At 41.7% G+C, this 20800-nt stretch overlaps 1 protein-coding gene across 1 annotated transcript in view; it reads left to right on the forward strand.

Moving 5' to 3' along the window:
• The first annotated feature begins 1089 nt into the window (after window positions 1-1089).
• Kcnb2 (potassium voltage-gated channel subfamily B member 2) overlaps window positions 1090-20800 on the forward strand; it is a 423142-nt gene continuing 403431 nt past the window's right edge. Inside the window, exon 1 of the mRNA XM_021165716.3 lies at window positions 1090-1211. The gene's annotated coding sequence lies outside the window, so the exon portion shown is untranslated. The remainder of the gene's footprint in view (window positions 1212-20800) is intronic.

Consider the following 20800-nt stretch of genomic DNA (forward strand, 5'->3'; position numbering starts at 1 on the left):
GTGGCCCATCCTCAGGAGCCATATATCCTTGTCCCAGTTCCCCATGGTGGAACAAGGAGCCTTGGTTCTGGTCGCTTAGGGGTCTGGCAGCAGGAGAGCACAGCAGATGGAAGAGAAAGGCCAGGAAATCCATGAAGCTGCGGGAGCATCTCGACGGGCTTACCAGGGCTTCCCCGGCCGCGTGTGTGGGGTGGCCGCTAGGCTGTGGACCCCTTGCCTAGTGTGTCCGTGTGCAAGCCACCAAGAGAGACAGGTGGGTGTGGAGCCGGGACCCAGGCGGCCACAGGAGCCTAGGGAGGATCGGGCGAGGTGTGGGCGGCGCCCGACCGTCCGCGCCCGGGCCGCACCCTGGGCACCGGGGGCGCTGTCTCCTGTCGAGCTCAGACGCCGGGAGGCCGAGCCTGGCGTTTCCCAGGAGGTGCCCGGCCAGCGGTGCATCCCCGCCGCCCACCCCCGGGAGCCGCGATTGCCTGGGAGTCGCGGGAGGAGGAGAAACAGAGAGAGGCGCTGGTGGCCGCTCTGCCCGCGGGTGCGCGGAGCGCGGAAGGCGGAGCGCGAGGCTGGGTGGCCGCGGGCGTGTGTGCGCGCCTGGCCGGAGAGCTACGGGGCGGGGGACTCGCGCCCCGAGCGCCCCGCCTGGTTTTTCGCGCGGAGCCAGCGTCGCTGCTGCACAGACACACACCCACCGAGCTCCACCGAGTGCCCCGGAGCACCCGCCGCCCCCGCTGGCCGCAGCCGCTCCTCGGGCAGCGGGATCCAGCTCCAAGTCCAGGGCTGGTGCGGCGCGCAGAGAACCTCTTGATTTTTTTCCCCCTTCACTCCAGCCCTCTCTGGTCTGGGCGGCGGCGGCGACGGCGGCGGCAGGGGGATGGGGGCTCCACGCGGGGAAAGGCGGGTGACGATCGAGGAAGATTATTGTTCTTTTTAAAGGATGCCTTCGCTTCTTACCAATGCGGCTTCTGTGAACCTTTTTACTAGAGACTGCGAACCGGAGTGAGATATGTAAAGAAGGAAGGAAAGCTGCCTGGAGCTCCAGCCAGCCGGGCAGACCCTCCTCTCTGTGGAGGGGAGGGGGATTTCCAACGACACATCATTGGCAAAAGGGACCTTTGCAAGAGAGGAGTCCTCTGAGGGAGCAGGGAATCCCACAGCCCCCTGTGGCACAGGAGCCAGAGCTGCTGGCTGAGCAGAGCTGGGTCCGTGGGAGCTAGGTAAGTGACCCGGGCATTGCAGCTCCCCAAGAGCTCTTTAGAGATGCTTCACTGTGGCAGTCTAATGAGACTTGAGTTGCTAAAGGAACTGGAAACTGCCATATGGCGCCCAGTGGACTTACAAACAAAGCTGGCTGGGTTGTTAGCCCTGACAGATTATTAACGAAATGCTTCTTCCTGGTGGGGGAGACACACAAGTATGAGCCCCTTAAAAGCCTAACTTGACCAAAAAGATGAAACTGTTGTATGTAAGAAAGGAACCCCGGTTGCCTTCTCGTCCTGATCGCTTGATGGTAAATGCCACACTTGCATGCACACACTTGTCGGACTAGACTTAGGGAGTATGATATCTGTTGTGTATGCACAGTCCCCAGAATACAGAGACATGCATGCATTTTATTCCTCAGTGGTGAGCAGTCTTGGTTCCTCGGAAGGAGCTAGAACAGGTCTTTAAGGAAAGCGCTCCAAGGCTTTTTCCAATACAATATGTCAAGGAGTCCTGGGGATACAATTGCCCCGAGTGCCACTGAAAGACACCACCATCTGCCTCATCTTTTGTTGCCGAGACTTAAGGAACCTTTTCAAGATAGTACCTTGCCATCTATTACCTCAGATAAGGAGTATTTGTTTGCATCCATTCATAAAAAGAACCAATGTGCAACGTGCATAAACATGCCATTTATGTGACCCCACAAGTGTTTTGACAGTAAAGAATAACATAGATAAGGTTAATACTGGGATATTTTGCCCAATATATGCACAGGTAGGCATTGGGGTGATTGAATGTAGGTTCAATACTCCATCCAATCAAGTCACACACTAATGTCAATATTTTAAATGGCACTTCACGTTTCTAATTTTTTCTTATTGATTGGTTGGGGTTTTGCTGACAATCTGACTTGTTTTTCAATCCCAACTTTTAAAAAAGTAAACATTTTACTGTTATTATTTTCAAATGTCTAGCATTGTGTAGGATAGACACCTTTGGATTATTCACCAGTGATAGCACATTTCATAGAATTAGCAAATAATCAATTTTGGTCAAATGTCTGAAGTCTTTCCTGTCAGTGTCTCCTGGGAAAGAATTCAAAAAGAGAGTAATATGTTAAAATTGTTCATATCATAAAGTCTTATCTATTTCACCCACTGGGTACTTGTGCAGGGTACATCAATAAATAAAAAACTTGTCTCACACTTATCCTTTAATATGTGAATAAAACATTTAGAAATCTGCATTAGAGAATTCTTGTGCTTAAACTAATCAGAACGTTCGGTAGTTTGGCCCTTACACTGTGCATGTAAGTGTACATGTTTCAGCTTGGCTGCTTCCAGTGCTATATATTTTTCAGTACGGGGCTTACTTGTGTAGCCATGAAGACTCCCTGAGGATACCGATCATCCAGTATGGAAATAACTCACTTCTCCACTGAATGGGGAAGTCACCTCCAAGTGTTTATATGTACCCACAAAGCCGCCCCTGTGGGCCACTCCTTCATGGAGTACCTCTGGGTTCAGGGCCATTGCTCATGACAAACAAGGTTCCCTCCAATATACTCTTCTCCTTTCTTGAGCACTACTCAGACTTTTGGAGAAAGGGGTGAGCCACTTGACAGTTCTCTTTGTGTTCTTTCTCCTTGAACCTTCCCCTTCCTGTCTTAGTGTCCTCCACTAAGTGTCCCTCTTACACACACCCCTACCCATGGACTCCAGAAAAGGACTCTGCTGCCTGCCACTTGGCACTTTTGGCTGCATACTTTGTCTCCCATCCTCTTGTGCTCAACCCCCTTTCCTGAAGAGAATCAATCTGTGTCTCACTGTTTTCAGATCCATTTCACCTTATCCTACACTTAAGTTCTCCAAGTATGTTTGTTTGTCTGCTGACTGGTCAGACAGACAGGAGGAAACTATCACCTCATCCGTGCTTTTGACTTGGCTCTCAAAGCTTCCTTGCTGATGCCTGCGGTGTGTAGGGGGATGGGAACAAAGCCTGCTCTTCTATGATGTTCAAGAATGAGATTGCTAGAAAAATGCAGGACGTGGGTTCAATCGCATTTTTGGCAATATAGAGGCATATCTGATCAGATTTTTGGTAGACGATCTGAATGTTTAAAAATGTCGAAGTCTATGGAACACTGAAAAGTAGTTTGCTTCTTGAAAAAAAATGCATGACTTTTTACTTTTACTGATTTTATACAGAAATCACTGCACCTGTATACATCTTATGAAAGTAGATCACATATCATATTACTGGCAATCTAGGAAACCCACAAAACATACTTCATTCCATCCCAGCTCATGTCTTTTGTTTGATTAACTCCTTGAAACTATGGTCTTTTATTGACTAGTTACTAAGATAAAATTTAAATTAATGGGAAATTACTTCATGTGTATTCTAAGGTAGACAGTGAAGGTTGGGATACTTTGTTTATTTCAGATTACTCTTTACAGTCCCTTATAGTCGCACAGTCACTAAGAAACAGTTACACAAAAGCACAATGCTTGCTGGTTCCACAGGGCCTTAAGAGGCATGCAAAGTAGGGATGGCTTATATGTGAGAGTTTTGAAGTTATGAGTATTTTTTAAGGTAAGACTTTATACTCATATTACTCCCAGGGTGATAAAATAATCTTTACAGAGCAGAGCAGCTTTGAGACTTTTTTAGTCATGGACCACAAGTATCTCCAAAGACTAGAGGAAATATATACTTCCTCTCTTCCTTTATAGATATGTAGTGTTCCAAGCTCTTTATTAAGGTTTACTCTATAAGAAAGCAAACCAACTGTGTCAGGAAGGGTCTTTCGATCCATGTGAGCCAAGGCAATACTGCATGCAGCCTCTTTAAAATGCCTTTTCCATCAGCTGAGCTGTACCTGATTTTACTCTGCAGTTTAATAACATAAAGATACGTAACTATCTCCTTTGTTAGTTGGTGTAATGCTTATTAAGTATAAGAAGATTGCTAGATCAGAATGTAGCACAGGCTTGATGCGTGGAAGACAGCCTCTGTCCCCAGCTTTTAAAGCAGAAGAAGGAAAGACAAAAAGCAAACCCTTGCATTCTTAGCTGAGGAATGCTTCAGTTCAAAATGACAGAGCTCTTGCATGTAGAAACACACTTCACAATTTCATACTTAATAAGCTAATCAAAACAAACTCGTGATCAAGGTTATGAAAATTTGCCACAGGCTATGAATTTAGGACTTCTCTGGAAACTCTATCATCAATAACACTAAAATTTTACTAAATGTTCCATTTTAGACTTACAGAGAACATCAGAATATTTTCATTATAAATAAGAATATTTATTTTGTCTTCTTTAAATGAATAAAATAATTATGATATCCACACTTAGTTGAGCCAGGTCTTAAACATATTGAAAATACTTTTTCAGTGTTACAATCTCCTGATGGGGAAGCCATATCTCATGCCCTTTATATGCAAACATGAAAACTAAAATTCACATGTTTTTCCTGCCTAAAGTCACACAGGAAGGAAATGGAGAAATCTGTTTGAAGTTAGTGTTTTGGGTTCAGGAACACTGTGACCCACTTTGATATTAGAGCGTATTAAGAAGGGTGACCCTACATAGAACCAGGAAGTATGTTTTCATTTCTTAATTCTTTGGGAGCTGTATATTCTCTCTAAGGACGGCATGGTCCTAAGAAAGACCAAATTGAAGGGCATCTTTTTTGTTGTCTTAATTCAAGAGAAACCCATCTCCCACCCTCCATCCCCAGTAAATGTTCACTGTGAATCTGACAGAATAAAATAGCTTAGTTTTAGGTTGACTTTCAAATTGTGGTGGGGGCTGTCTTAAGAAGGTTAACATTGTTACACAGCATTGTGCTTATAGTGGCCCTTGGAAGTTTGGGGCTAGGTGAGAGGCTCTATGCATAAAGCACTTCCCAGAATGCACATAGGATGCAGTGCACGTAAGAGACAGTGTGGTGATTCTGGCATGCCATCCTAGTGATGGAGAGGTCAGACAGGAGGGTTCCTGCACACACAGGCTGACTCACATAGCCTATCTCAAAAGAAGTGACCAGCCTTCCAGAGGAACACCACCAAATCTGTCTTCTGGCTCCTGCATGTGCACTCTCACACCCATGGTACACATACATTAACAAAATATAAAGGTGCCCGACACAGTGACTTGAGTGGTGGGTTTCTCATAGCAGGCCAATTGCATGTCTAAGTTTTGTGAATTATTTTTAATATAACATAACATTACAGGTATTTTAAGGTACATATTTATTCTTCAAAATTATTGTATTCAAAATATAAGACATTTATCAATGTCCTTATCTTTAACTTTGCAAAATACAAACCCTATATTTGATGGAAATTGAAGCATAGTTTCCAAACAGATTCTGTCTAGGGCATTCTTACAACGCCTGTTTCTGAACACCAGCTAATAACTGTAATTGCGAGAGCACAAACTGATTCTACTTTGAAATATTTGTCAGGAGAACTTAAATAATATTTGAGGCAAAGTTCTTTTTAAGTAGCCACTGCTTCTGTTTATGTAGAAAATGCCATCTGGCTTAAGTTTGAAGGATAAAATGATTAAATATTGTTTGCAAGATGCCATAGAATCAAATATTTGGATTCTTCTTCGTGATTGATTGACACTTCTGTTTTTCACACAGATGTGTCGCCTAGGCTGGGTGACACAGTACATACAGTTGTCTTTTAGCTGACAGTTGGCTTGTAATATAAAAGTTCACTTTAAAACTTACATTTATCCATTAAAAAAAATAAAACCAACAAGTCCTATGTTCAGGTCTTCAGACAAATTTAACAAAACCTTTAAAATCAATAATATACTTGAAGTACAGTACTGTCAGTAATGAGATCCACGACCATTTATTTAGATAATGTGTTTTTACCTCTCTGTATGAGACATTTTGGGGGATACCAAGGTGGATACTCTACTATCCTGGCCCACAAGGATAGGGGTAGGTGCTGGAGAGAGCTATGCACAAGGAGTTCTGAGTTTCTTAGTTTGGTCTGGGCAGGGCATTGACTAAGTCACTCATAAGTCTATCCTGAGAGCAATGCCTTTAGGATTGGCATCGGCTATGTCATCCCAGGGGTTCTCCTGGGTTTCTCCTCTGTGCTGAGCCCTCTGGGAGTGGGTGGAAGGCATCATGCGCTCTCAGACAGAAGCAGAGACATAAATCAGCACAACGTACCATACATGGTCTTGCTGGGTGGCATGGCAATGAGCTGAGGCGCTGCATCACAGAAGGATCCAGGGTAAGGAAATGCAATTTTTTTTTAAATGCTCCATATAGTTAGAGCCATAGCTCTGTCTTCAGTAAGGAACTTGAACTTTCTTTGCCAGGATTCTGCAAAGTCCCTTTTGCTGCTGGGAAATGAAATGTGTGCATAACCTAAGGTGTCTGCACATATACTTTAATCCATTTGTAGTAGAAAAGGCACATAAAAGGGACAAGACCTGCAGGGGAAACAGGTCTGGTGGTGTGTTTGCTCAGCTCGAGATGGACAGAATGAAGGAGAACTGCTGAATGTTCAAGTGACTATCAGAGAGAAGTGGAAATAAAACCACATGGATAAGAAAGTAATGTTCTCTCTCTCGGACAGTGCGGACACTTGTATATTTGCTGTTTTAGAACAGGAGTGAGATAAACATTCACTAACCGTGACAACTGTGTGCTGTAAACAGATGTGGGTGTGTTACTGTGGTCAACCAGTTAGCCCAGACAGTGTTACATAAGGTAACACAGTTTTTCAATGTGGTGAACAACTCTTGGTGACGTTACACAGGTAGTCGTCACTTTCCTCTGTAAAAAACAGAATTGGAATACACTGACATGGGCATCATGAGCAGGGCTTTGCATATGGAGGTGTCAGGAGATTGTGAACATTTGAAGGACATAAGACAGGGTTCCTACACACATGGCCGAGTTTCTTGTGTTCTGGCTCTGGGCAGTTTTACAGAACTACCAGCATAGGGACTGCATCTTGACTTTCAGAAGCACTTGTTGAGCCTGTCTCTTCCCATTAGAGGAAGTTACTGCAGTTCTAATACATGACTGGTTGATTTGAAAGAGTGAAACTCTTAAGGTTTTTATTTTTTAAAGCCTTCTTATTAGTTTTAGAATTTTATACAATATATTTCAGTCATAATTGCCTCCTCCCCCAATTCCTCCCAGATCCACCCCCTTTCCTTCCTCAGAAACTCAGTCTTCTGGGTTCTTCTTCAACCCATTAAATCCAGTTTGTGCTGTTTATATAGTCTTGGGTGTATGGCCATCTACTCTAGTGTAGTTGACCCACCAGGTAGTCAGACAGATTATTCCTCTCCTAGCAGCCATCAACTCTCAGAGAGGAGTGAGCATTCATGTCTACCTCCTTCTCCATGCTGAGGCTTTTCCTGGCTTGAGCCTGTGCAGAGCATTTGCATGCTTTTACAATCTCTGAGCTCATATTTGCACCTGCCTTGTTGTGTCTGTAAAATACTATTTCTTGTACTCATCTACTGCCTCTGGTTCTTGCAACCTTCTTCTGTCCTTTCTGAAGTGCTTCCTGAACCTTGGAGGGAGGAGAAGTGATACAGATGGGCCGTTTGAAGCTCAGTGTTTCACACTCACTCAGTCTCTGCTCCTTGGCCAGTTGTAGGCCTCTGTTAATTTTCATTTACTATAACAGGAAACTTCTTTGATGAGGTTTGAGAGATGCACTAATCTACATGTAATAAGTCATCAGAGCTCTCAGGGCTTTTCCGTAAATAGGTGAGTTTCATGACTGGCTAAGTAATAAGCAAAGTAGCCAACAACAGGATCAAAACACAAAGCTTGCTAAACACTCAAGACAGGCCGATAGTAGGTCCAGTTTGCAAGGCTGGCTGGTGGGGGTGATCTGAGCATAGCTGTCAGTCTCATCTTCTCTGTGGGAGTGTCAGACAAGCCTTCACAGATGAAGTGACATCTAAGCTGGTTTTCAAAAGATGAGTCAGTGCTCTCCAGGTGGAGAAGGAGACAGATGGAGCATGGTCTAGGCAGAGGGAACAGCATTTGCAAAGCATGGTCAGGAAAAGAACTGGCTGGTGATTGGCTCAGTGTTGTAGGAAGTTGAGATCAGAGGGGAATGAAGCAAGTGAAGACATCAGAGTGTTGTATGCCAAGCTACAACTTCAGATTTTATCCCAGAGGACAGGCTATCTGAAATTTAAAAACAAAAATTCCCTCTTTGTTTTAGGGACAATTTTCTAAACTGGAGTTTTGAGGTGGTTGAATTACAAGAGATAAGCTGGATGCCTGGAGACTAGCATGCTCTTGTAGAAATACACACAGGATAAGATCAAGAACCTACTTTAAACAGGGGTAGGAAAAGGGGGAGGAATATGTAAGTTTCCTCTTTTCCTTCAGGCCAGCTTTGAGTTTCTTTGACAGTGAAGATCCCTCAAAATCTTCCTAGGTCATATGTGTATTTATTTTGTTTCCCACTGCCACAACAGCACCATTTTCTTTGTATATCATTTAAACTCATTTTATTTCCTTGCACATGTTCCAAATACTCAGATCTCTAATGATTACTTATCCTAGTTAAAATTATCCTTGCTGTGATGAAGCACCATGGCTAAACACAACTTGTGCAGGAAAGGATTTATTTATTACTGGTACGTATACATCACTGTTCATCATCAAAGAAAGTCAGGACAGGAATTCAAGCAGGGCAGGAACTGATGTAGGCATGGAGGACTGATGCTCCTCAATTATTTATCCTGGCTTGCTCAGCCTGGTTTTTTATTAGAACCCAGGACCACAAGCCCAAAGGTGGTCCCATTTATATCTGGCTGCCCCTCCCAATCAATCACTAACTAAGCAATTGTCCTACAGGTATGCTAACAGCCCAATCTTATGGAGGCATTTTCTCAAGTGAGATTCCCTCCTCTTCTGTGGCTCTAGCTTGTGTCAAGTTGGCATAAAACTAGCTAGCACAGCTACTTTTGGAACCCTCAACAAAATGGGATTGGGTTGTCAGGGAACTTCATGAATCAGATGTTTACTGACAGGCTCTTGTTACTTTGTACATTTGGGACGAACTAGTGAGTATCTGTTATCCAAAACTCCCTGTAGGCTGTTACTCTTCTTTCGAATCCCTGATATAGTGAGCTGTTCCAGATTGTAAGGTCTTACTTTCTAGACTTTGGCTATACCACCTGTCTCTGTTAAAAAAACAAAAAAAACAAAACAAAAAAAAATGCCAATTCCTTGCCAAGGCTATTGCACGTAAGGAGCAACCATTGTATACTAACTTCTAATCATCTCCTGAGGAGTTATAGGTGGGCCTTGGAGTTTCTACAGTTTTGCTAGAACAAAGCAGAGGCCACAGGGTATGGAGTTCTGCATTCATTTCCTCTCTGATTGCCAGTGTCATAATATTTAGATTTTGGTAAAGTCAGTACCTCCAGTCATGGGACCAGTTTCAATTTCAGATTAAGGTAGACTAATGATAATGGCCACGAATAACACTGAATGTAGCTATTTAACATGACATATATTTTTCTAAAAGTTAAAGGCAGAGAATGAGGAGAAGAGAAGGAAAGATTAAAGAATAAGAGTGTCATCAGAGATAGAATCAGGGATAGCAATAGGTAGATAGGAAGATAGATGGATAGATAAAATGATAGATAGATAGATAGATAGATAGATAGATAGATAGATAGATAGATAGATAGATAGATAGATAGGTAGATAGGTAGATAGATAGGTAGATAGATAGTAATAGATGATAAATAGATAGATGAGAGATAGCCAATCAGTCTCAACAACTTCTTAAATTCCTTGACTTAAATTCAAGACATTTGGGAGGCTACACCACTAATGAATATTTTTAAAACAACCCCAACTTAGGTGGGTGGGGGCTGAAAACTAAATCCTTGGCTCAATAAGAGCTTCTTAGTGACAAGTCTCTGAAATGAAGGCAATGCATAAAGTGAGATAGACACATAGCCATCCAGGCTGTGCATTATCTTCCTTCAAAATGAATTAGGGGGAAATCTGTGAGAAGTAAGGTCAATAAGTAGTTAACCCATGCTTTGGGTGGCACACCAAATACTCCTGTCTTCTTTTTGGCTCTCTTCCCAGACCTCTGGGACATGTTCCTATGGGACACATCTTCCTTCATTCTCTAAAGTCTCACTATTATAAGACTGGTGTGTAGCAGAGTCTGGCTGGGTGCTTTGGGATAAAGGATGGTAATTATCTCATAGACAAGAAACTAATTCTAATTAAATATTAGATGTCATTGCTCCTGCAATGTATTGTAGCATGTCTCACCACAAGGGCTTTTCTACAGGCTTGTATTTCACTGGAGCCCAGACACCAGCCATTTGCTGTCTCTCCCTTCCTCCAGATCCTTCCTCCTCTCCATCTAGAGCTGTACCACTGTCCTTTGTCAAGGTGCCAGTGGATGAATCCAAAAGTCAGAGGTAGTTTATTATGCAGAACAATTTAACTCCTGTTTGTCTCACTTTCTCAAGGACACTTGGTTCTAATAGAACAATCTACTGTGGGCTCTTTTTTTCTGAAACAAAGAAGCAATTCTTATTGTTTCTTGTAGCCTCTCATTTAAAATTATAGGCAGCTTTTAAGAAACTTGAGCTCAGCAAATATTTATTAGTCACTTTTCAGATAGGAAGCACTCTGCTAGGTCACAGGGTTAAACAAACTGAGTTTTTACCCTCATGGGGTTCCTGTCCACCTAAAAGCAAGCATGGGTACTCCAGTCCTCTTTTCCTGCTGATTGTAGTGATCCTGAGCTATGTCCAAACCATTGATGCTTCTCTGGGTCATAAACTGCTTTGGTAGGAAAGGTGGGCTGAATGTGGGCTGCAGTGTGCTGCACTGGGAGAGCTGAGGCACCATGCCACCATCATTTTCCAGATTGGATCCTCGGACTTAGCTGTCTATGTCTTGGTACATCATCTCCTCCTATTTTAACAGCCAATATGAGCATGTCCTATAAAGGGGCTAAGAAAGACATGGATTATGTGACATCTTGGAAAGGTGGGACAAAGGACACATGGCAATCTTCCATGTCAGACACTGCACGAGCAGAGTATGGTAGGGTGTCCTGTTGAATGGGAGGAGGGTATCAGAACAGCCAGTGCTGGAGGGGGGAGGTTAGACATAAAGGATAAAAATGGCCATGATTCAGAATGCTCTGCTTTATAGGAGCCTAATGTTTAGAAGAAACGTCTCTTGAGTAGGTTTCAGGCTCCACCTAGTTTCCTTTATCAGAAAAACCAATCTGGCACTCTCTAAGGGATTCAGTAGAAAACTCCATTTCCTTTGCCATCACAATGTGATCAACCCGACTTTCTTGGACTTCCTCTATAGCTTACCCACAGGGACTCTTGCTTTTCTTACCTTATTCAGTACTTTGTATATTTTATGAATATGAAATGTAAGCATGTCTTTCTAAGATTCTTTTTGCCTTTTCTTTCTTTTCCTAAAGTTAAACTACCAAGTCAGAGCTCTGCAGTCTGACACTCATGTACTCTTTACACACTTCTTACCAAGGACATGTGTTCCAAGAACCTACAAGGCCCTAGAGTGTGATTGGGGGCCCAGGGCCTAGCACACTTGAAAATGAAGATGGGCAATAAATATGAATACAAATACAGATGGACCCAAGCTTAGTGCTTCCATGACAACTCCACTCACCACCCTCTCTTGGTCACCCCATCCCACAATCCTTTCCCCACCCACTTCTCCTGAGTATCCCTGTACCCTAGCAGTTCAAGTCTCTGTGAGGCTAGGCACATCCTCTCCCACTGAGGCCAGACAAGGCAGCCCAGCTAGTAGAACATATCCCACAAACAGGCACCGACTTTTGGGACAGCCCCAACTCCACAGTTGTTCAGGGCCCACATGAAAACCAAGATGCACATCTGCTACATATGTGTAGGGAGGTCTGGTTCCAGCCCATGTTTGTTCTTTGGTTGGTGGTTCAGACTTGTTTAAAGGACAAAGCTTATGTCTGCATTAAGAACAGAGCTTAACATCAAAGCTACAGAGGGAGGTTTGCAGTAGATCTCTATGAGAGGATGGGAAGGTTCTACGTCTGTGCTTTACAGTATGGTGACCATCTGCCACACCAGCTATGAATTATCTGAATTGTGACTTCTGACACTAAAAAGTGAAACCTAAATCTTATCTAAATTTAAGGAGCTCTAGTGACTAGTGACCATGCTAGAATATGCATGCCTAGACTATTATTAGCATAAATTAATTAGGAAACTTAAGTTTCAAATGCAGTGTTATTTACTAACAATCCTGGCCTTCTTTTACTGCACTTGGATGTGGCAGCCATTTCTGGAACCCAGTGCCTGTTTTGGCTCAGATGATCTCCAAGCTACCTCCTATGGAAGGGACCTCCATGCAATGGTTCTTGTTTCTAACCGTAGAAATTGCTGTTTTGCTGGCATTTCCTTCACTCTGTAACATGCACAAAATGTAGATACAAATGCAGGGTGTTTTCTTTTTAAGTATCTGACTCCTGTGACCCTGAATGTTTTCTCAAGCCCAGATGTTCTGACCAGGTTGTGTTTGTTGGAGGAGGGGTGGTTCCTTCTCCTCCTCTCTTCTATTCACACTTCCTAAGTTCTAAAGTTACACAAGTACGTCACTGTGTCCTCTAACAGGATCCCTTTCTTTGTCATATTGATTTCTTTTCTCCTGTGCTTATTTATAAAACACGTTTATCAGTTTAGTCCAGTAGCAAAGAGAACAACAACAACAACAACATGCAAACTATTTGGTTATTTGGTTCACACACACACACACGTACACATGCATTTGGAGGCTTTAAAAGCACCCCTGGGTCAGGCTCTTGAATTCTTTTCCTACTCCTTTTATGTACACTAACATTCTCCTGACATGACACTAGAAGAAGAGTGTGATGTCTAGAAGGGAGATTATGAACTATGATGCTAAGGTAACATCTAAAAAGGAATTCTATCTTGATCCTTTCATGCTCAGCCTGAAAGGTTCTGGAAAAAAAGATGGGTCCAGGGGCTTTCATACTGAATCTCTCCAGTTCATAAAATCATGATTATTAATCAGAACATCATTAAATATTAATTTACTTTTGAGATAAATCACTTTAAATTTGGAATCCTGGCTTTTTCTAAATCCAAGGAGGGAATTTTCATTAGGCTTTATGGAAGGAGTGCACAGAGAAAGCTAGTAAAAATCCACTTCTTGAACTCACCTCTCTGGCTTGAGTCCGGAGCCGAGCAGTGAAACACTAAGCTTTGAGCATCATAAATGATGTGCAGTCCTATGCTAGCAGCTACGGTACAGGACTACAGCGAGAGCCTCTTTCTACTCTTTAGTCTAAGTACCTGTTTTCTTGCTAGACTTTCACAACATTAAGAAGGTAATGCTTAATAGGTAGTAGATACTCAATTAATATCTGTTGAACAAATTAACTAATGAACAATGCCTCAAAGAATTTAAAAACCAAGCAGCAGCTAATGTTTTGGCTGCCATAAATAAAGCTCTGAATGGAAAAAGTACCTGGGATTTTATTACGCCTCTTCCCCTGGAGCAATGTGCTTAAATTAAAGCGAGAACTTGCAGCCAACTTCAGTGTGTTAAGTCCACAATATCATCTGCACTTGTGTAGCACATGCCAGAAGCACAGATATTGCTCTATGCAGTGGGCCACTGGATTCTTGACAGCAACAGTGACTTCGCCCAGGTTATCTTCTGTGGATATAATGAACAGTAAAAGCTGAGTAACACACTGCTTCAGGAGGAAGAATGGAAATGAGAAGGGAGTGATGGATCAAAACCAGCATTTTTTATTTATATTTCATGTTCCTTTCCCAGTTTATCACTGAAAAAGTAGAGACAATTGAAGCATGTTGAAGCCAAGATCAGCTAGCTCAGCATGTTTGTAGGTTCAGCTGTGTATGAATTAGTCACTCTATTCCTGTTTTACAATTTTTCTAACTCACTGTTTATATTTATTTGTGAACTAAGAGATTACAAGGTCTAAGTGAATGGAGTAGGTTTGGGAGCCTTGGTTTCTGACCCTCAGTCTGAATAGCTTTGTGGGGATGATTTAAACCCACTCTCGTTTCAGGTCTAAGTTCTTTGACTTTCTAAACACTTTAACATTAACAGAACAAATTTTCAGATATGCCTTGAGCATAGGAATGGAATATTAAGATTGATGCTGGGGAGAGTGGGTGCACACCTTATTATCAAAATGTGGCATTGTGACAGCAAAGCACACGGGGCTCTGGCCAGCTGTAACAGCAGCCCCCAGGATCAATGAGAGACCTTGTCACAAAATATAAGGTGGAGGCTGGGCCAAGCCCCACCACCCATTCATTTATCAGATATATTTTATAATGCTTTTTCAATATTAGAAATCACTCCTCAAAAATAAACCTATACTTAAATGACAAAGATATACTTAGCTATTCTTATTCTGAGGAAGCTGGGGAGTTGACAAATTCCCCAAGAGGAATCTGGTAAGGTTTTAAGTTGGGTCTGCCACAGTGGAATAATTTCTACTGAAAATAAAAAACACCATATTTTAATAGAATATGTTAAATAATATATTATTAATATATTGATTTATTAAACAATTAAATTGGTACATATATTAATAACATATTATTAAATATATTTCACTTATATAATTTTTATAGTAAAAATATTTTAAATAAAAATATTTTATTAATTAGTATTAAATACATGTATTTATTAAGTAAAATGTATTTCAATAATATATTGTTAATATATTTAATTATTTAATAAACCAATACATTTAATTCTATTATTTAATATATTTTATTAAAATATGGTGTGTTTTTACTTTCAGTAGAAACTTTTCCACTGTGGCAGGGCAGTCCCAACTTAAAATCTTTCCAGAACCCTCTTTGGAAATATTTCAATTCCCCAGATTCATTAGAGTAAGACTATCTTTTTCATTTTACTTTTGAGGAAAATAATACACACACATAATATATATATTATATATATATATTATGTGTGTGTATCTATGTGTAAAGAGTAACACAGAACACACAGACACACACACAAAAACACATACAGAGATATATAAATACATAGACACACACAGAGAAATGTAAATACACAAGATACATAGACACACACAGAGATGCATAAACACAGGTACACATACACACACAGAGACACACATAGAGTCACATACACACACACACGCACACGCACACACACACACACACAGATACTATCTGGATTTCTACGTTTCAGAGAAATTCCTCAACATCCTATAAGTTTGGAAAATGAACACTGGATTCAGATAATGCTGGGCATGGGAGAAATCTGCAACCAACATTTTCCATTTGTGTCATTTCGTATAGGAAGTTTGTCTTTCTGAAAGTCAATCTGTTAGCAAACAATACTAATACTCATCCCAACCCAGGCTAAAAATAGAGAAGACACCTCGCCGTCAGAATTAAGTGGAATGAGCCCGGGGCTGCACAGGATGAGCACAGAGTATTTGGGAGATGACAATACTGATAATTATTAGCAAAGTTCACACATCAAATGAAATCATAACTTGGGCTCTGTTTCAGATACAGCTCCAAGAACATCCCACCTTCTAGGAAATGTAAATTTTCCTTATGGACATTGAAATCTTAAGCTGAAATCAAATCCAAATTAAGTCTCTGAATCTCATTGCCATATCTATTTTACACTCTCATGCTCTCATGTTGTGAGCCTCAGTGCATGAGGTTTTCTGAGAAGACACAGGCATGCTTTAAGGTTTTGTCATCACCAAATCTAGTATACCAGACTTTCCTTGAGGAGAAATAATGGGGAAATGCATCATAGCACATACGCGTTGCAAGCAGAAAGAACATCCCCGAGTAACCACGTGCCTCCTCTCAATTTTTTGAGCAATTTCCCTAGGTGTAGACAATTCCCTCTTCTACTGTTCTTGCTTTTGAAATTATTTATTTCAAGACTGTATCATCTGGTACAGATCAGATGAACTCAGGGCTTCAATCAGTTCATCTGTGGTCCCTAATTTTCACGTCTAGAAAGTCTAGACTATGGAAGGAAAAGTCTAGAAACCGTTGATGGGACTTATCAGGTTCATTTTCTAATTCTCAATTGTTTCTATATTTTCTTATGTCATACTAAATTGTTATTGCTGGCAGGAATTAACACTCCAAGGTTCATAAGTGTGAGGAGGTCATCCTGTCCATCTGCCTTCTATCCTTTCAATTAACTGTTTGTCATTATTGACAAACCCTATCTTTTTTACAACAGAGACACCTGGCAGTTAAGACAGCAGGCAGGGATACGGAAAGGAATATGTAAACACTACCATATACAGACAGTGCTTAAAAATAATGCTTAATGATCTGTCCTGATGATGAGAATGGACTGAAAATACTATTCACAAGGGACAGAGACAAAGTAGTGTCTATACTTCAAGGACCTCATCCCTTTACTAACTGATGATGAAAAAGAAGGAGGAGGAAGAGGAAAAGGAGGAGAAGGAGGAGAAGGGGGAGAAGGGGGAGGAGGAGGAGGAAGGAGAAGAAGAAGAAGAAGAAGAAGAAGAAGAAGAAGAAGAAGAAGAAGAAGAAGAAGAAGAAGAAGAAAGAAGAAGAAGAAGATAATAATAATACCACCAAGCATTCTGATGTTTAAATGCTGTCCATTAATATGATTTTTCTTCCATAGTAGAGTCAGGGACATATCAACTTTCAATCAGAAAGACAAAAAAAGAGGGCTCAAGGCAAACCAGAGGAGGATCAGGTGGAGAGGGAAGAAGAGAAGGGGAAGAAAGAAAAGAGAGAGGGAGATGGAAGAGGGAGAAAGGGAAGGACAGAAGGGAAGGAGGAAGTCAAGGAGGAAGGAAGGAAGGAAGGAAGGAAGGAAGGAAGGAAGGAAGGAAGGAAGGAAGGAAGGAAGGAAGGAAGGAAGGAGAGGAAGGTGGGAGGGAGGGAGGGAGGGAGGGAGGGAGGGAGGGAGAGATAGAGAGACAGGAGGAGAAATAGGGAGGAAGGGAGGCAATCTGCCTGACTTCTGACTATGACTTTACTGTTTTCTTAAGAGAGTGTGGAGGCACAATATTAGTCCATTGTTAGCTCTGTTGTTGTTGTTGTTGTTGTTGTTGTTGTTGTTTGCTGCTGTTGTATCATTGTATCATGCCTGTCTACCATCACTGGATTTAAGTTCCATGATGTAACCAGTAGTCTTAAGCAGAGTGGTTCCTCATAAATATTTGCCCACAGTTGAAGAAGAAAGGACTCTAAATGATATTCAGAAGGATACAAGAAAAGCATCAGAATAGATAAAGCAAACTAATACCTCACTGAGCCAGGGGCTGTTGCTTTGATATCTTGTAAGGGTTTGCCAGAAAGAGAATTGCAAAAGAAAAATGTATGCAGGAAGTCATACTGGATTGGAGAAATGACAGATACTATAAGGTATCTGAAATGAAAGAAAATGACTTTTTTTATTGTGAATGTGAACCCTCGTAGGTCACTAAATTATTTTTTTTAATTAGATGTTTTCTTCATTTACATTTCATATGCTCTCCCCTTCCCTAGTTTCCTCTCCGAAAATCCCCTATACCCTCCCTCCTCCCCCTGCTCACAACCTACCCACCCCCACTTCTTGGCCTTGGCATTCCCCTATACAGGGGCATATAATCTTTGCAAGACCAAGGGCCTCTCCTCCCATTGATGACCAACTAGGCCATCCTCTGCTACATATGAAGCTAGAGACACAAGCTCTGGGGGTACTGGTTAGTTCATATTGTTGTTGCTCCTATAGGGTTGCAGACCTGTTCAGCTCCTTGGGTACTTTCTCTAGCTCCTTCATAGGGAACCCTGTGTTCCATCCAATAGATGACTGTGAGAATCCACTTCTGTATTTGCCAGGCACTGACAAGAGCCTCACAGGAGACAGATTTATCAGGGTCCTGTCAGCAAAATCTTGCTGGCATATGCAATAGTGTCTGGGTTTGGTGGTTGTTTATGGGATGGATTGCCAGGTGGGTCAGTCTCTGGATGGTCCTTCCTTCAGTCTCAGCTCTGAACTTTGTCTCTGTAACTTCTTCCATGGGTATTTTGTTCCCCATTTTAAGAAGGAACGAAGTATCCACACTTTGGTCTTCCTTCTTCTTGAGGTTCATGTATTTTGAAAATTGTATTTTGGGTATTCTAAGTTTCTGGGCTAATATCCACTTATCAATGAGTTCATATCATGTATGTTCTTTTGTGATTGGGTTACCTCACTCAGGATGATATCCTCCAGATCCATCCATTTACCTAAGAATATCATAAATTTGTTGTTTTAAATAGCTGAGCAGTACTCCTCAACAGAGGAATGGATACAGAAAATGTGGTATATTTACACAATGGAGCACTACTCAGAAAATGACTTTTAAGATAACTAAATACAAAACTTAATGTGATAACCACTGTTGATATAGACTAAAGATACCTGGCTCTAAGAAGGCTTAAAATGGGAGAACTGTTGTATACAGTTAAGGCGGCCAGAGGGACCTAGAATGTCAGAGGTAAGTTGATACATCGAGGAAAGAAGAGGGGGGAAGTGCTGTATAGATGTTTTTATGGTGGGGAAAGAATAGCATGAATGCCGGCTGGTTTTGTGTGTCAACTTGACATAAACTGAAGTTATCACAGAGAAAAGAGCCTCCGTTGAGATCATCGAGAAAATGTAAGGCATTTTCTCAATTAGTGATTAATTGGTGAGGACTCAGCCCATTGTGGGTGGTCCCATTCCTGGGATGGTAGTCCTGCGTTCTATAAGAAAGCAAGCTGAGCAAGCCAGGGGAGGCAATTTAATAAGCAGCACCCCTCCCTGCTTCAGCTCCTGCCTCCAAGTTCCTGTGCTGTGTGAGTTCTAGTACTGACTTCCTTTGGTGATGAATAGCAATGTGGAAGTGTAAGCTGAATAAACCCCTTCCTTCTCAACTTGCTTTTAGGTCATGATGTTTGTACAGGAATACAAACCCTGACTAACACAGCATGAAAACATAAATGAAAGAAGATTCCAGGGCTTTGAGAGAGGTCAACAGGTTGAAAGATGTGTGGGAGAAACAGAGAGCCAAGTTGAGTTGGGTGTTGTGGACTTTGTGCCTTTATTCTGAGAGCTTGGAACCCTGAGAAGCACCTTTGACAAGAAAGGACCCCAAGCTGCTGAGGGCTACGTCTGAAGTAGGCAGAGTCATTTGGAGAGGTTCCGAACAGAAGAAGGTGGTCATCATAGGGACTGGACTGAGAAGCAGAGGAAATAGATTCTGTGAGGTATTCCCCTCTCTGGCTACAGCCATTGCCCTTCTTTTAAAAGAACAATAAATAAAATGCAGGTTGGAGTTTCTTGCTTCAATATTTTGACATGAGAGTAGCTCTTCAAAACTCTCACTAATGGTTTCAACAGCAAAGCATGGAAGCCTGTGATCGGCAGAGACTTGTCTCAGCAAGTACAGGTCTGGGTTCTAGTTCAACGCCATAGGGGCCAAATCATGTCACCTTAGTCATATGACCTTACTAGAGCTCAGAGGTAAAACTTTAAATAAAGGGAGCATTTCCAAGTTCTCTTCTGCCATACTCTTCATTCTAGTCTCCAAACACAGGCATGTACTAAAGCATGTTGTAATGTCCAAACACAGGCATGTATTAAAGTGTATTGAAGCATGTTGTAATGTTTGTGTTTGAAGGGATAGCGAGAAGGCTTCTTGCTGAAGAGAACTCACTGCTCTTCTAAAAGACCTGAGTTCAGTCCCCAGCACTCCATGTAGATGACTCACAACATGCTGTAATTATAGCCCCAGGGAATCTGACACACTCTGGCTCCAGTGGTCCACACAGACACATACATACACCCACAGAAATCATACACCCACAGAAACACACACACACACACACACACACACACACACGCACACTCTTAAAAAATCAGAAAAAGATAGTTACTTGGGCCTTAAAAGAGTTAAAAGTCCATGTTATGTGCTGGACTCTGGAAAGTATGGAAAGGAACATATTGTATGTTTACTAATAACAGGGCCCAACTGAGAAATTTTATTTGTGCAAAATCATATTCCTGAAAGTTTTAAATTCATCATTATGTGATTTGAAACTATTAGAAGGAGTCTAACATCATGTTCAAATTCTATCCAAATTTCATAAATATTTTAAAATTTGGTTTCATGGAGGGTAACTTTGCTTTATGCCAAACATCCAAATGGAGTATGGAATGTAACCCAATCATCCAAGGAGCAGACTGTACCATCCAGACAGAACCCCAGGTAGTAACTGTAGCTTGTGATTTTGCTTTCAAAAGATTTGTGAGGCTCATTGCTTGCCATACCTTCCAGGGCTCTGAGCATCTCTGTTAGTTATTTTCTGTTTTTCTCACCCTCTCTCATCCTTGTTTTTTTTTTTCCCCCCTTTACTCCATCATGACTCTGGGAAGACTTTTATAAAAAGATACATTTGAAATAACATAATCAGGTTCCAGCATAAAGGCATGCGCTCCATCATACTACTAAACTCTACTTGAATGG

This window comes from Mus caroli, unplaced genomic scaffold (genome assembly GCF_978045245.1).
Source record: "Mus caroli unplaced genomic scaffold, Mus_caroli_1 scaffold_1, whole genome shotgun sequence".
In the NCBI taxonomy this organism is placed as follows: Eukaryota; Metazoa; Chordata; class Mammalia; order Rodentia; family Muridae; genus Mus; species Mus caroli.